Below are 18,230 nucleotides of genomic sequence, written 5' to 3' on the forward strand. Positions count from 1 at the left end.
AATAATTATTTCCTTGCAGGAACAAAAGCTGACAGTGCCAGCAGCTACCTAGCACCAGCCTGGACTATGCAGCCTGAATTAATCTGAGGCTTTAAAACCATCTTCAATTACTCCTAATCCCTGGAACCACAGGTAAGGTCCCTCACCATGATACATTTCAATTTGCTCTCTCTCTGCAAGGATGTCAATGCCAGGAGCCACCTTTTGAAAAGGTGTCTGAGGTCACTTAACAAACAGTGCAATGTGACCAAATACAGCTATAGAACTGTTTAGGCTGGAAGTCCAGTCATCAGCCTCACACTGCCAACCATGTCCCTGAGTGACGCATGTAGGCAAAGTAGCTGGAAATCACTCCAGGAAAGGGATGACAGCTTAGCTTTCCATGGCTATCATTTAGTGGCATCTGTGAGAGGCAGAGCATGGAGGAACATTGCACATCTCAGCATTTCTCACAAGTGGGGGCTCCGTTTACAGTCCTGAGTATCCTTTCCTCATATGAAAAGACAGGGGTGGGAAGGAGGCCCTGTGTTAATTTTTCCGGCTTCTTCTGCCTTTTCCTTGTGCTTGATTTTCTTTTTCAGATGCAGGGCTTTGTGCAAATGAAGATTAAAATGTCTGTCCAACCTTCCTTGGTGCGGACATAGAACAAGTCGGTCGGTGTCAGTATGGCTCTGGCTTTCCTCAGCCCCTTGTGCCGACAGCTCATGGTCTCACAGGGAAGAAGATGGGTGGCTGCTTGAAATGACCCATTTGTCTCAGCAGGCAGAAGGTGCAAGAGGCTCCTGGATGGCTACAGCACACATATATTCTTCTTGTAACAGCTCAAAGTTAAACATCCCTTTTAATAAGGATGAGACACTTACATTTGCATAAGTGTCAGCCTTAATGTACTTTAAAATGTATAAAACAGCACAGGGATCACTCCTGTACAATTGGAGAGGCTGGTGAGATGGGCTGAGAGGAGTGGTGCATGTCTCCCTGGCATGGAGGGTAGTGCTTGTGATCCTCCTCAGCACCTACACAGGAACTGTAACAAACTGTGCTCCACAAGAGACCACAGAACAGCCCTGAGCTACACAGCCTAACATGAGAAACAGCCTCCAGCATGTGTATTAAAATAAATACCATGAAATGTGGGGCTTAGACAGTTTTCCAAATTAAAGTGGCTCAGTGTGTTACTGGGAGGCAGTTGGGCACTGCTGACTGCCCCTCTGTTCACATGGTTTTACTCTGAGACCGGAGCAGCATGGTGTAAGCTTTCTTTTTCCTGGGGATAAGCCATGCTGTATTATCTGGGATGTTACCAAGGCTAAGGAGGAGTACAATTATCGTAGCCCAGCTGCTGTGTAATAATGTACTGATCATCAACATCATGTTCTGCTCCAGCCTGATTTTGAGCCTGAGCTTTGAGTGTGATATGGTCTGAGTGTCCCTTGGGTGGGTTCACAGCTCGCTGTCTTTTACTTAAGCTTAGGGAGGACTTTCTAAGACATATCTCTTTTCTTGCTGCCCTGGCTCTGTGCTGTCTTTTTCCAAACCAGAGGATGTGAGAGCCTGCAGGGAGCCACGCTGACTTTGACATGATGAACCAAGACAGGTCTCTGCAGGAACGATGTAGCTGAACTTGATGTTGGTCCTATAGCAATCCAGTATAGGAGTTTCTCTGAGAAGATGAGAAAGTGAGTATCCACTGATGGCCAAGAGGAAAGAGTCTTAATGAGATGTTTACCTAGATTATCTTAGGAAAATGTTCCCACAGAGCTGACACAATCCCTGACTGGACACTGACAGAAACCTGCCATTTTCTCCCCATGGCTACAGCTGCTCTGACCTACCGCAACCCTTTTTTGGGGATCTCAGCAGGACTTGCTAATTCTGGCTCACCACTGAGATAAAGCAGAAATGCAGTTGCTAAAAGTCTCCAGTAAATCAGAGGGTGGCCAGGGGGCTTGGATCCAATCCAGCTGTCAGTGTAGACACAGCAAATAATATATTGACCGAACTTGTCTGTGTCCCTTTGCAGAGATCAGATCCCGGTTCCTGCTTCACAGCTACTAACACTGCTCTGACAGAAGTGACTGATGCTGTTAGATCCCAGAGTTACAGTTCAGCTCATGTGCATGACCTAGCCAATGGACTGCAGCATTGGCTTTGCAGAAAACTATTTCATTGCAGCATTGCAGTATAGATTTGGGAATTCTAGTGCCTCAGAAAGGTTATTTTGTAGCTGCCTTTATTTCTGTCAAAGGAGTTTTATTTTTTTTTTCATTGGATCTGCTCTGTAACAACTATGATTTTAAATCATATTTGGTATCATTTTCCAATGCCTTAAAATTCTACTCATCTGGCCCTTGGTTTAGCAAGCTTTGATCCCACAACACCCCTTATCCCTTTTCTTGATGTCAGCAGTAGCCCCATTAGAGCTGAGTCCAAAAGGTTAATTGAGTAAACCATAATTATTGAGAGTTTCTTCTCCCTGGTGTGAGCTGGGGACATCCCACACCAGTGATAAGTGAGTCCTCAGAAAAGAAAGCTGGATAGCAGGAAGATAGCTTGCTCATCAACCTGGTAGCCCTGTGTGAGGTGATAGATTCCTGGTTCTGTAAATGTTTTCAGGTTCAGCAGCCTGAATAGCTGCCACAGTCTAATCCAGCCCTGCCCAAGGTCCAGGTGGCCTGCACACAACTCAGTCTTGCAGACAACCCGATTTCTTCTGCAAAGCTGTGAGAAACTTTGTGTTGATGCCTAGTGGGTCCCTGAGTCAGGACCTGGTAGGACTGTCCAGCTCAGGAGTGCAGGTGGTCACTGTGGTCCCCTCACCCTGGGTGTTTCTCTGGAGCAGTTCTGCAGGAGCACGTGGAGTCATGGTGTGGCTTAGGATGTATGGATTAGGAGCCCAGGCACCATGATTTGCCAGAGAGGTTTCCAAAGAGTCGACAACAACTGGTCCTGGTTCAAGCATGGTACACTTGACTTTGTGATCTTGAAATTAAAGTGTCCTTGTAACCTCTCTTCCTCAGTGACAAGGAGCAACATGGTGTGATGCTACCCTGGGATTTGTCCTCAGCTACTGCAGAGAGAAAAGGAGGTAACGCCTTAAGCTCTGCAGCCTTTCCATGTGGAAGGGAAAGGCTGCAGACTGAGGCTTGGAGGCTGCTGGTGGTAGGACAGATGCTGTCTTCCTGCTGTGAAACCTTGGTCAGAAATGGAAACACATGTGCCTTTTAAAAGAGAGTCTGTAGGGTGGAAAAAAAAAGGAGCAAAAGGACTCTCTCTCTGTCTTTCTCTCTCTCTTTTTTTTTTTTTTTTCTTTTCCTAAGAAGAGAAAAACAGCTGTCTCAGCCCAGTAAGGCACATTTGAAATGTTTTTGAAAGGCACTGTGGGGAGCTGGACTTCTCTTAAACAATTTTCTGCAGCTAAATAAGAAAAAGTAACGTGAAACAACAGTCAGGAAGTCCAAAGGCTTCTCACAAAGTCTGCTGGTGAAAGACAAGCTTTCCCTGTGACTGAGAGGGTAACTGCTGGCCAGAACAATCATTCAAGCATCTGAGCAAAGATTTAAGCATGTGTGCATGTGTGAATCCTTTGGACAGCTTCGAGTGAGGAAAAAGGCCTCACTGAAAGTGGCAGGAGGCAGTGTAGGAGTCAGCATCATTAAATGCTCCCCCTTCTTTCTCTGAAAAATCATGCCAGGCTATGTACTTCCCTCACAGATTAGAATGAGAATAATGGGTTTTCTGGTGAAGCCCACAAGTGGTGAGGGAAGCATTTTCTGTACATACATGCATATTTTTATACATAAGTACACAGCAACTACGTATATAAATATAGTCATATTTGTATACATGTATGAATAAGAAATTTTAAACCATCTTTTTAGCAGTTTCTCTTTGATCATATATTTCCCTCTGCTTCTTTATGCTTTTTAAAATGCTTTTGTTGCCCGCTAATGTATTTTCCACCTTTTCCTCAAATTAGAGCCTGTGTGGCAGGTCCTGTCTTTCTGCAACCAGCCCACTCAGAGCTAGAGGTAAAGAAATACAGGGCTTTGTGTATGCGAAAGATTTTCTCATTTTCCTGGATAACCGAAAATAAATAGTGATTAGATTAAAACAAACAGCTATGCACTCCTATACCCAACTACTGAGGCTGGACCTGAGAAATGGAGGAGATTGTTGGTGTGGGGCTGTAGTAATCATAGCTTGGCATGATGGAGCACCCTTCAGGCAGAGGAAATAGACCCCCAGCTTGCTACGTGTTTTATTGTTCCGATCCCGTGGCGCTGTGTTGATTTACCACAGCAGAAGAAGCTGTGTTTTCAGACGTGTGTTAGCTAAATCAATTCCCCTACTCCGGAGCACAGGCTGCTGGAGCTGAGCACAGCAGGGGCTCCGTGCCCCTGGCAGCAGGTGGATGCTCAGGACAGCATGAGAGAGATGGAGGAGGCAAACACATGAGGGTGGTGGGACTCAGGATGTAACCAGGCAAGTCAGAAACCTCTGCACTGATTCTGGTGAGGGCCATTCCCTGGCTCCTTGCCCACCTGATGAAGATCAAAAGCTGCCTTCTACATGGCCATTTCTGTCCATCAGAACAGCCTACCCTGTCAGGCTTTTGTGAGGAGCACATTATGACCTTTGGAGCTTAATGTTGTAATGGGTGTTCCTTACTGATGAGCACATTCAAAGATATTCAAGGTGAAGGGTCCCCAGCTCCTGTCTTGTGAGGTAATGGCAGGAAAGGCATCAAAAACCAAGGTGATTGGAGGAAGCTGGGAGTGGGTAATCTGAATAAATAAGAAATTCTGGGAGCAATGGAGTGACTGAAATATTCTCGATTATCTCTTTCTCCCTTTCTTGTAACATTGCAATCTGGGCAGACTTTCAAATATGTCTTTCCACACAATAGTGCTATGGGGCAAGGAAAAATTGAGCATATTACTTGAAGCATTAACAAGTGTGGAGAGAGCTTTTCTGAGATTGGACCAGTGGAGTTTGCAAGTTAGCTGAAAACACAATGAAAATGCACCACTTAGGGAATGTATAAACAATTCCTTGCATTATTCTATAGCACATCAAAACACAGAGCCAGCCTCACACGCTCCAGCAGTTTTTGCTTCTGAGTGTTTTAAATGAGCTTGAAACCCTCTCAGATGCTTTTCTTCATAGGTGAATGGCTATCCAATGTACCAACAGCAAAAATGTAATTAAACTTTAAACTCTTAAAATGCCAAGTACCACTGGGATAACACAGGGGTAAAACACAGTAATTGTTTATATTTACTCTGCATCTAGTTACCATTTCTTTTCAGGTGTCTGCCAGAACTGCTAGCTTGGGAAAGGCAAAAAATGTAAGAACCAGTTTGCCTTTGTAAAGTCAGAACTTCAAAGTCTTCATTGACTTTCAATGTGGTGTGATCTCATTACCTGCCTGCTGAGAACAGTGCTCTATTTGACACTGGTAACACAGGGGGCCTGCTTTCCCACATATTTCAAAGCCGTCCCCTTCCTCTAAAGCCCTGGTAGCACTGCATCCCATCTCAGAGGATCTGAGCATGCTGTGTGCCAGGCCTTGTGGCTGCACTTTTAAAAGAGAAGAATGAGTCTCTGCCCTCTTTCTCTCAAGTCCTTTCCCAATTTCCCAGGGCCACGGCCACTTCAGAGGCATTGGAAACTCCCATGTCCTGGCATAAGACTAACACCTCTGTGCTACATTGTCTGCTTAGTAGGAAGCAAGGAGTAAAGTCCTTACAGGAATAAGGGCAAAGGAAAGGGTGTCTAAATTATCACCACAAGGAATTTTTTTGCTGGGTCACATGACAAATCATTCTAAAAGTGTTACAATCAAGTGTGAGGCCCTATGGCTCAAGTGTGATGATATAGATGCACACACAAGACCTAAATAATGCTAATAAAATTTAAGGGACTTGTTTGAATTTATGAACTGACTTCGACAATATTCTCAAATCTCTGCTCTGTTTGAGAATAAATGTTGTTTACATTTCCAGTTCTAATTTTAATATGTTAACTGTAAAAAAAGATGCGGGAGAAAAAAGCAAATATGAACTAAAGCCTACCGTTCTTGAGCATTTTCCTAGGAGAAGGTATGAACTTTTTTTGTTCTTTGAAGGGTTTACTGTGTGTGTAACTGGCAGAGGACATGTAGGGACTTTCAGGAGGGAAGTTTTCTCTTCACATTTCTTTTCTGTAGCAAAATGGACTTTACCAATAAGCCTTAGTTTCCAAGCAGAGGTGTAATGCACAGGATGCCTTTCAGCTTGGCCCCAGCCTGCTTTTGGGCAGATGTGAGTGAGTCCAATTTTCATACTAATGGGTGTGTTGAACTTAAAAATTTTCAGTAGAAAACTGTGATAAACCATCTTAGTAGCAATTGTGAATCTGTGTTTTGCCAGGCTGCTCCAGATTACTGATAGCTCAGATGGTCCCACAAGCTCCCAAAAGATCTACCTTTGCAGAGCAAGTTCTGCTAATGCTCAGATATTTCACATTGAGTACATTGCAGACTGCTACAGGATTGTATCTTTCTTTGTTTTGAGGCAGTGAAAAGGTTGTATAACAATCCACTCTAAAGATCAGATTTGCAGTGTATTTCTGCAAACAAGATCTCTGGAGTGATCAAAAAATTGGAAAAGGCTTTTTGAAAGTTTCTGAGCTTCTGCGGAGGTTTGATTAGTTCTCAAGGTGGAAGATTCCCTTCTGTGTGTATACACTCCCTTACCTTGACATTTACTCTACATCACCTCAAAGAGCTGATCACCTGGTAGGGCAATTAAAGCAAAAAATAATCCTCTTACTCCCACCCCCTCTTTTTAAAATGGCTTGTGATAGAGCCTTGCAGTAAAGACCAGTGGAATCAGCAATATAATGTTCCTAAGAGGTTAATTCTAAAGATTTTTGTGTGGTTTTTTTTCTCTGTTTGTTTGTGGTTTTTGTTTGGTTTTGTTGCTGGTGTTCTGTTTGTTTTCTTTCTTCATTTTGCAGTCGCTGGAGCTCATTTAGCCACCCAATCTGCAAACATCTACATCAGCCTGTCTGTCTGGTGTCCCTTAGAAGTGAGAGGGTGAGAGGTACTTCCAAGGAAGTCGTTCATGCTTTAGGGAGTGCTGCTGGTGGAAGGGATTAAACCAGCTTTGTTCCCTCAGGAGCTTCTGTATGAAATATAAATGATAAGACCACAAGACTTTTAGCTGTGTGGTCTGGGGGCCTTAGTTTAAATTTGGTAGCAGCTTGCCTCTAGACACAATCTGCACATACTACAGAGACTGGAGAATGTGTATCAGTAGTGCCTTTGCTTGATCACAACAAGCTTGTGGCAATTACTATTTCTAGGTGTAATCTCAGGCTATCCATGGGGAATGGGAAGCCAATTGCTTTAGAAACCTTAGCTGAATGCTGTGGCCCAGTCTTTCATTTCCAGCTTTCCTAGATAGAGATGAAAGACCCATGTGCAAGAGCAGGCTTAACCATTCTGTGAGCGCTGTGCAGCAGGGCAGCCAGAAAGTCGACTGAAAACCAACCTGCAGAAAGGTGGTCAGACAGGCCAGAGAGAACTCTTTCCTTTGAACACCAGGGAGTCTGCAGGCTTCCCATCCAGTGCTGTTTGCTATTAACAGCCAAAGAGCAAGACAGAAGAATCTCTGCCCTCTCCCCAGGCTGGGAGGTGTTAATGGATGTGTGTGAGGAGCTTCGTTTGGGGTGAGGTGAAAGGTGAGCAATGTGAACACATGCACCAGGCCTGTTCCTGCCAGCTGCTCTGAGCCAGGCAAAGTGATATGATCACAGAGAAGGCAAATCAGGCAGATCTGAGGAGTCGTGGGTTTACCCAGTGCTGTGCATCCCCTGTCTTAGGGAGCTGCCAGGGCTGTGGGGTTTGGACTTCTTGAAAGGAGAAGGTACCTATGAGTCAGAGGACTCAGACAGTCAGAGGCTCCTCCCTAGGAGCAGTGCTCCTGTCCCAGCTCTGTCCCAGAGAAAGTAATCTGGGAAAATGTCTAACATCTTAATACCTGTTTTGACTTTTTCTCTAGGGTTATGGAAGAAGCAAAACCACAAGCTCCTGTCAAAAGCCAGAACCAAAAATGAACTAAGGTGTGAATGCCTCAGTGTGCTCCCTTGGCTTTCCCAAAGGATCACATCTCCTGGGATTGAATGAATTTCTTTTTCTTTGCACCCATTTCTTTGTTTCTTTCAGCTCTTCTCTGTCTTTCTACTGGAAATTACTTCTCCTGTCTCTTTTCAAGTTTCTCAATCCTTCTTCTTCTCTTGCCCCATATTGGCTTTCTCAGGCTTTCTCTACTGACTCTCCACTTCAACCCTTCTTGTCCCTGTTCTTTGAATACCTACCTTCTCCTCCTCTCATCCCCACAACTTCTCTTCTCTAGCTTCAGTCTGTTGGAAATCCTTTCTCACCTTGCCCATGTCCTGGTAAACCTTAAGCCCACCTATGCAGTTTTCTTCACCTCACAGATGATGACTCCTCCTTATTTCTCTTTAATTTTAGGATTCCTCTCCTGCACTTCTTTTGGATTCTGTCACATCCCGAGTTCATCTTTCCTATGTTGCTTCATTGCAGGGAGACTCTTTATTGATCAGTTTAGTCTTATCTTCTCAAATTCTATGTTGCTTCTATGGGCTAAATATATTCTGTGTGTAATGTGGGTTGGGTTTTGTGTTACAGTGCTGCTAAAATGCTGCAGCCATCTCAGGCTCCGTAAAGGTATACAGCATTATTCTGTATTATGGCTTTACAGTATAATCATGTTACCCAGCAGAAAGGCTGCAAAAAGCTAAGATTACACTTCTTCCTACTAGGTGGTGAATTGTGATTAGAGAACCCCATGGAAAAATTGGGTTGCTCCATTTAGTCCTGCTCTCAATTCATCAGCCTGAGAGTTAATCGTTTGCCTGCAGCCGTGGCAGACTGAAATAGCACCATTTGTTCTGGCAAGTGGGCAGAGAGGACAAGGCTAACCTGCTGAGCTTCTCTCTGCCAAGTGGCTGCTGTTTGGAGATGTGGCCTGAAGTGAAGATCTGCTTGTCTGTGCTTTGAATCTAATTGTGTTTGTTGACCTTCTGACTTTTTCTGTTGTGCATCAGATCTACACCTGGAAGCAAAGTGCTATTTTAGTAGTCAGGCAAAAAGGGCTGCTTAGGTCCTTGTGTGTCTTGGAGTAATGATGAGTGCTGTATTTTCATAAGATCACAGAATTATCTCAAGAGGGGCATGAAAAGCTTTTAGAAATATATCTTGGTAGCATGGTATTTGGCTCTTAATTAGTTTTTGATGGGGTTTCTATAATGCAAGGCAGCAGAGATCGATGTTTCAGGATTGTTATCATTATAGTTTATTTCATGAGGTGAAAAGGAGAGTATCCCACTTTCTCTGTTTCTCCAGTACCTTACATTCATTTCTGTGTAGCCTTTTATGGAAAAGGACTAGGAGGGTTACTTACCTGGCTTCTAAGAGTCATCCTGGGTACATCAGCAACCCATAAAGCAACAAATGTTAAAAGATGGTATCTGGATACCCAACTTCCCAGTAGCTTTTGTGCTTTTTATCACACTCCAAAGTCTTTTAATCAGGGATGAAACCCTGAGTTGTGCCTCTCTGTATCTCTGTGGTTTGCTTACTATTAGGTTTGAGTGAAGTAACAAGAGAACAGGGCTGTGCCATGCTGTTAAAAATTCAGTGTAACCCTTTCAATTTTATATGGAACTTTTATGGGGGTAAATGGAAAAAGGTTCAGACACTTGATCTACACCACATTTATGCCTTCTCTCTCTATAGCCTGGAAATACTGTCTTTGTTCTGCTTTTCATCACAGATGAATTGGGTCCACTTCAAGCTGTCTGTTGTTCTATATTTTCAAACCATTACTAGTAAGAGACTATCTTATAATACATCCTGCTTCAGTGAACTGTGTTTTAGAGACAGTTAAAGAACTCATGACTGTCAGTAGAAGAGATACTAATGTACAAATGTGAATAAATACATGAATACATATATGTAAGTACTTTGACAAAGGCACATATATACAAAAACAAAATTCCCATTTTCAATTCCTAGTGGTACTGCTCTAACGAACATTGCTTCTGCCATGTAGTTAAAAGCACAGTGGTTATTTCTGCAGTTTTCCCCCTCTCCCTGCGTTTTTGTTGTTGTTGGTGGTTTTTTCTTTTTTTTTTTTTTTTTGGTGTGTGTGTGTGTTCTGGTTCCCTAATTGGTCTTTGTAGTTTAAGTTTGTTTCTTGTCAACAGTCAGTTTCATTTTTTGTTAGCACAGCCCCTCTAATTTTTCCAATAATGCAGCAGGAGATAACAAAAGAGTAGCTATTGTCAGTTGGGATTTGATTTCTTGCAGTGTTGTGGACAGAACAGTAATTAAACAACACTTGCTGGTTCAGAAAACTAAACACAAAGTACTCAGACAATGGGTCCATGCAGAGCCTGAACACAGCATTAAGGTATTTATCTTAGAGATGTCTTCCAGGATGTGAGAGTGCAATACCTGCTTTTGCTGATGATGAATGGATGCACCAAACGATTAATTGACTTCCTAAAGATACAGGAGGAAGAGTCACAAGCTAAACCTAGGTCTTTTAGCTGCTGAACTTTTTAATAAGATCAAATTCCTTTCAATAGCTCATGTATTCTATATTCAAATCTAACATGTCCTCTAATTTCTGTTTGTGTGTCCATCTGATACTGCTGGCTATGATTTTGGGGTAACATGGTTTGATAACAGTAAAGAGGAGGAATCTCAACTTCTAAAGTTTCTACAAGTTTTGTTGTTTGGCATTACAGAAATAGGAATCAGCTACTTTTAGCCAAGTGCTTTTCCACCAAAATGCAGATTATATCTTTCATGTCCAAGGCTTTAGGCTTACATTTTGTGCTCATTTGTTCAAATGGAATATGTTTAGAGGATGGCAGTAGGATGAGAAAATCTTGTTGAGATAGTTGGGGCCTAGTTGTTTAGACAATCAAGTTTTTTGTAAGGTATGAGTAGATCAAGTAGCTATAAAAAGTTTGGGAAAACATTTTAAAAAACATTGTGACCTTAATGATACTAAAATTTATATGTTGTTAATGTAGATTAATTTTTAATGAGTGCATGAAGATATCACGGTGTCCCAGTGGTAGGGAGGAGGAGAAGAGAGATCCAACAGGCAGGAATTGTGCAGCAAGATTGATTGATTTAATTATTTTGCAAATTCTTTTATAGACTTCTTTCCTCATAGTCTACTTGGTCAAAGGATCAGCCACCCCCTGGGGTGATTGGCTAAAATCCTAAAACATCCATTGTCAAAATATTTTTCTACTGTACCATAAACAAAGCTTTGCAAGGTCACAGGTGTTCATAGCTTATAGAACTCTACTAATATCTTCCGTGAGAGAGAAAAGTATCTCACGGGACTGGAAAGAAGCAAGAGAAGTTCCTGCTAGCAGCAATATTGTATCCACATGAAGAACCTTCATATATATCTAAAAATATAATGAACTAATGAACTAGAGCTTTATGGGAACTACTTAGTCTAAGTTCTAAAAGGGCATGTATGAGAAGTGGTTCTTCGGGTTTTTCTTTAGTATTAGATTTCTTTAATAACAACAGCTTCTCTGCTAGTCTAAGAAATCTGTGAATATAAAAAGACCAACAAGCTGCTTGCAATCTTTTTGTTTTATCTGACTATTATTTTAAAAATATTATTTATTTTTAAGATAAAGGCCATTTAGATGGCTCTGATCAGTTTGGGGCTGGGACTTTCTTGGCAGAATCAAACCTAACCAAAGTAACAAGTGTTGATTAAGTTCTGCATAATGTCAGGCAGTATGATTGTTACTATTTTGTTTTACTCTCTCCTCATTCTTTTCCTCATTCAAGCCCAGTCCTTGAGCATATTGGATGCTTCTTCCTCACAAGTCCCAGCTAGAGTAAGGTAATAAGATAATCTATTTTATGTGAAAAAGGCACAAAGATATGAAAAAATTTGCCAGAGATCTAAAAAAGCAAAGTGGAGAAGTGAACAGCTTTGCCTACAAATCTCAGTCCCCAAGCAGGATACAGAACATGGATGTTTGGATAGTGTTTTTATACGGCTTCAAATTTGGAGCTATTCCATTCACTGAATACTGTAAGCTTTCAGAGGTGCTGGTTTCAGGTCCCAAAGACCATGTGGCCTTCGTTAGTCTAAGCTGTAATTCATCACTGTCTTACTAGAAAACAAACAAACCCAAACTCTGTGGTGAACTGACAGTCTGGAGCATTTCCCTTTTCACTTGATTTCCCTTTTATGTTACAAATTACTGGCATTCACAGATGATGCTGAGCTTTCTGATACCGGTTTTCTGGAAAGACATGTCTGCTTTTTCCCCCTGGCTTTGTAAGAAAGTGGCAGTGCATGAACAAGGTGAGCTTGGTCTCAAGACAAGAAGATCAGGTGCAGGAGAAAGCAGTGCCAGACCTACCATGGCTCAACAAGTAGTCACTGCCCAGCTGATGTGCAGCACAGGGCTGTGAGTTCCGAGCTCAGTACAATTCCAAGCAATCCTGCTGGTTGGTTATTGACACATTTAGCTGTGCCTGTGGAAGAAGCTTACAAATGGCTCCATGACCATGGATGGTGATGGGAAGAAAGACAGTAATGCACGGAGGGGCAGTAACACAGTCTCAGGTAATCCACTCATGACTCAAGGCTCCCTTTGGAAAACTAGTGTGAGTTTGTACCATTCCAAAATCAAACAGGACAAGTGCAACCACCTGGGTATGGTCTTGCCCTATAATACCATCATATCTCTGTTTCCTTCCTAAAATATTAACTGTTGTGGATCAGCAGCAATTTCTACAAATGTCATGGGTCTGCCACAATCTGGTGTTATGCTACAATGAGACTTGTGTCTGAATAGACCTTAATTTCATGCTAAAGGGGCCCTGTGACTACCTGCTCTTCTGTCCTTTTGTGTCTCTGGTAAGGACACCATACTTTTCTGGAAGCTGTAGCCCAGTTGCAGTCATCAGCTCAGGCAGCAGCTGCTGTGGGTGAGAACTGGTGGGCAGCAAATGGAGGCAGTTTCAGTGAAGAGAACACCAGGAAAACAACAGACGGGTGGTCTGTGGTGGTGGTTGTGTGTGTAGTGCTTTTGTATTCATGACAACCTACTCATTTGCAAAGAGCACAGAAAATCAATCAAAATCTATACCAAACAAAGAAATGATAAATTAATCAATAAAGCCATGGGCTAATCAAATGGCACCCTCCTCAATTACTCTAATGGAAAAGGAACAATTGCTGGTTCTGGCTCCTGATTTAGAATGACAGTGTTTGCAAACAAGCTCTGATTCAGACTTTAGTTAATTAAGTCAAGTGAGCTGTATGGAACAGGATTTCACTTCGGGTTTTTTTTCAGTTAATGAGATAAATGGATTCAATTTTCCAGTTTCATACACCTTTCCCAAAGACTGAATAAGAGTACATGAGTTTATACACAACTTCACATTATAAAGGCAGGACTACAGATCACTGAAGAGTTCTGTTCCATTGCAGAAACTAAGTTTTTACACTATATAGTCCCTGTCATACATCAAAATTCAGCTTCAAAACCAGTAATCTCTATTTGTCTTTTTCTAGAAATTGTCTCCTCCATCTGCTAGAAATAATTTCTAATTTCCAGATTAACTGTGTCTAAACTACCTTATATTTAGTTCATTCAGAAGTATTTCATTCTTTCCAAAAGCTGAATGTCTGTGTTTGGTTTATCTTCACTTGTGTCTGATGCATAGTTGGGGATGCAATGGTGGGCATTTGTATCACAGAGAGAATCCACCTTGTCTGTCAAAGAGCAGGCTTTGGTACCTTTCTGGTTTAAATCTTTCTCAATTCACATGTGATACTCAGAAACAATACTACTCTGTTCATCTGCCATTTTATATTCCCTTGTTCGCTGTTCAACTTTTAGTACAAAAGCAATGAGAAAATTCATATTCCACATGATTGGAGTTGGGAAGGAAGGGATTGTAAAAGGAAAGTATACAGGTTTAGTCTTGGGCTGTTACAATAATTTTGGGAAAGATTTTTGCGTTTAGGTACATGGGTGATCATACAAATTTTTTTGGCCTTCATCCTCCCTGAGGAGGCAGAGCAATGGTTTTGATTCCTCCAGACAAAGTCCCTGAGGGCTGCAGGACTGCCTGCAGGCCTGGGTTTGTGTATTCCATGGGGATAGGTCACTGCAGAGGTACTATTTGGGTGCTGCACCAGACTCTGTGCTTTTATACCCTTTGAGCTCTGGGGATCCTTTCCAACAGGCAATGGGTGCTTTTACAGAGTCATCATCTGGGGTGCTGCACCAGACTAACTGAAAGTGTTTCCTATTGTCTCCTCTTGTTCAGGAGGAATCTAAGACTGGGAACTAGAAGCAATATTTGTCTTTCATCTTGTCCAGAAACTTTGCTTCCACAGATTTTTTTAGTTTTAATTTGTTTTAATTTAATTAATTTAATTAATTTAATTAAATTTAAAAGTTTTGGTTTTAATTTTTTTTCTCTTCTGTGAGAGTGAACCTTGAGTGAAGATAACAAGCGTCATGCATTCAAATCAGTGTGTGAGTGTTAATTAGGTCACTCTTACTAGAATGATTTATTGACCTATATTCAGTATTAGCAGACCTAAGTTGTCCTACATAGAGAATCAGTGAAAATCGCCTTCATCATTCTTTGAGACATTGATAATCTTTTTTTTCTCTATTTTAGGTTTGCAGAGCAGATTAATAAATAATGTAATCTGAGGGTCTGATCGAGTAGTTTTTCAAGATGTTGAGAGGCCTCAAAAGAGAAAATAAGCCTTGATTTTTAGGTTTCCAAAGCAGATTAAGAAAGATCAGCTTTTGGAGCCTGATTAACTATTTTGAGCTGAACTGAAGGACTTTTATTGATTCCAGTAGTCACTGGATGATATTAAATATGTTGTACATAGAGAAGATGGCCCAGCTACTTATGTAGGAAAAGAGCTTACAAAAGTCTCGAAAGCCAGAATCAAATATCTTTGATGTTTCACAGTGTGATGGATGGCTTGTAGAAAGAGAGTTTGGACTGAGAACTTTTATTCCCATTTTCTGGGTTTCAGGTTTTTTTTTCAGAAGTCTTGACACAAGGGATGGGTAAACCAAGTATTAGTAACCTTCAGATTTGTGTGTGTTTGAACATCTAACATGCCTAGTGAGATTCTGATGTTGGTTTCTGGAGTAGCCTGCAGGCCAGATACTTTCTTGTACAGACTGGGGTGATTTTTTTGATTTTTTTCCCCCTAAATCTAATGAAATACAGCACCATGCCTTTTTCAGTATGGGGGCATGAAAGTGTCATGATGCAGTCTTAGAGAAAACTAAAGGAAGTCATCTTCACAAAACGTATCCTTAGGCTGTGGAGTTCCTTGCTGCAGTTACTGTAGATGTTAGAAGTTCACATGCATGTAAAACATAAGTGGACAAATTCATTGGAAAAAAAAAATCCTTTGATGGATTTTCACCTTTGGTTTGGGAAGACCTTTAATAGGATTTCCTGGAGGCTGGAAAAATACTTGACGTATCATTGAATGCTTGCCATGTTCTAACATGTTTCCTAAAATAGCTGGCATTGATCAGCATTGAAGGAAAATCTTGGATCAGCTAATCCACTATCTTGCTGTCCTTGGCTTACATGACCATGCTTCCTGTGATTACTTAGGCATATGTGTTCATCTTCTACCTGCATGCATTTTTTTAGAGGGTTGAATTGTCACCAAATTTGGCACAGGGTAAAATCTCAAATATAGCCAGTTTCTACATATTTTGCAAAAAGAGACTTGAAAGAGGTTAAGGAGAATTTTTCCGTGTTGTCAGTGCATGATCACAGCTTTTTCTAGACAGTAGAGTCCACATAAGAGTACACTGCTATTACTGTCCAGACTTGGGAAAAAGCTTCAGAGCTCACAATCCATTAGACATCAGAAAATCCAGCCAAAGACAAAGCCAACCAAACAGCTAATATATTTACCTTTCATCTCAGTGTTTTCTCTGCAGAATCAAACCTGCAGAGACATCCCTGAAAAAAAATTGCCATCTTTTTCTCTGGACCTGATCCTACATGGCAAAAATGGACTCTTGGGAGAAGTGAGGTCCTCTCTCCTCCTCATGAATTCAAGGATCATTAAGCACTCTTAGCAATGATCCAGGATTGGTCTCTGCAGAGTCTCCATGCCATAATTGTTGTATAGTTCAATTCTTTATTTAGGTCTATAGGAAAGGCTTGCAGAGAAAAATCGAGCCTGAAGTCCTTGCATTGGAATACCTGAATCAAAAGGAAAATTTAAAGGCTTGTTCCAGCCTATGGGTAGCAAAACCAAATACATGCAAGGCCAGGCTCTGCATCCTTTTCTGCTTCTTATTTAGCAGGTTCTCTCTCTGGAGTCAGCTGAGTGCAGTGGAATCAGTCACTGTTTAGGCAGGAAGGACAGAAGCACCCGTGTAATGGATTGGCTATAAGGAGGCAAATTGGCTGCAGTCCTGGGACCCAAACCCAGGCTTGGTGGTGCTCCAAGTCCTCAACAAACAAAGCTGGGTGGATGTTTCTGTGCTAACAGCCCCTCCTGGAACTGGTGCTGCTACACTGCCCCTGCACTGTGTGAGCAGGGCTTAAAGGCCATACAGGGGAACAGGAACTTGACAATTTATATAGATATATACTTTTTGTTTTTGTTGTTGTTTGTTTGGTTTGGTTTTGTTGTTTTGTTTTGGTTTTTTTTTTTAGTAAAATCCACCATTGCTAGCCCTCCTTTACCTCCCTTCACATTCTAGTCCCACAGTTACCGTTGTAATAAGATCAAAAGGGCATCTAAAAGTAATAAAAGCTTCTTTTTCCTCCCCTGGTGAGCTTTCTTCTCCAGCATGTTGATGCTCCTGATAAATGATCATGCCTTCTTATTTATTCATGAGAGTGTTTCTGGCCTACAGATGCACACAGCTGATAACTGAGCAGCTCACTCTGGAGACATGACTGGACAAGAACAACTCAGTGTTACACAAGGCTGGGACCATTTGCAGTGAAAACACTTCTCTGGGGAGATTGGAAATGGTGAGAAATGTTATCTGCTCAGGATCTCTGTATAAGTGTATATGGATTGACATTTAGTTAAATGGGAACAGGGAAGAGAGCACTTGGTTCTTTCAACACCAGTTTAGATTAGCACCAACTAGTTATCATAAACTAACACTGAATTTGAGCTTCATGAACTACATGTAATTAGTTATAATGTGGAAATGTTAATGAACGCAAAGAAAATGCTAATGACTGCTAATGACTCATGGAGGAAAGGAGTATCTGGGGGAAAGTTTTGTGTAAGCTCGCTTGACCTCCTGTGCTGTGGAAGGATACTGGACACTTTTTAAAAACCAGACTGACAGTTCTTAAGTTCTCATATAACATAATGGATAATAACTTTGACTAGAAAAAAATCTATTTTCCTTTCATACATTCGTGTAATAAAGAAGGGAGAGAATGATATGGGTTGGAAAATGTGCATCAAAAAAATGGCTGAAATGTAGAAGGGTTTTGGCTCTCTTCCTCAGTTGGAGATGGAGTCATTTGATTTTGTTGATGCATTTCTAGCTTTTTGGCCTTTAAAAAAGTTTCTAATAAAAATCAAATCCCCAAAAGAGAACAGCAATTTCTCAGGGTGGAAAAGAACATCAAAGTAGAAATGATTTTTAGAGCTGGCATTTCTGGGATGTTTAATGATAAGTCAAACTTGCCAGAACAGAGAAAAGCTGAACTAATGCCCAACACTCAGAGATTTGTCCCTTGACCACAGCTAATACTATCAACAAACCTGCATATTTCCTGCAAAGAGCAGATGGGAAGGCATCAGTTAATGACCATATATACAAGCTTGGGAATCTCTCTTTTCAAAAATGCAGATAATTCAGGTGAAAGTTTATTTTCATATATATACTTACAAGTAACTATTAAGTGAAGGTCAAATTCATTGGACAGAATGCTTGCAAAGCCTCTTCTATTTACTGCACAGGGTTACTTCATTGCTGCAGCAAGAAGCCTTTCCTTCTTCCCAGTTTGGAGCTACTCAAACAGCTGAGGCATGATGGATGCAAAAATCTGCTGGTGCAATGAGTCAGCAGAAGAAAGAAATCTGAATCAAGAGATGTAGGGTTACCTGGGACAG

This window comes from Corvus moneduloides, chromosome 7, assembly GCF_009650955.1.
Source record: "Corvus moneduloides isolate bCorMon1 chromosome 7, bCorMon1.pri, whole genome shotgun sequence".
In the NCBI taxonomy this organism is placed as follows: Eukaryota; Metazoa; Chordata; class Aves; order Passeriformes; family Corvidae; genus Corvus; species Corvus moneduloides.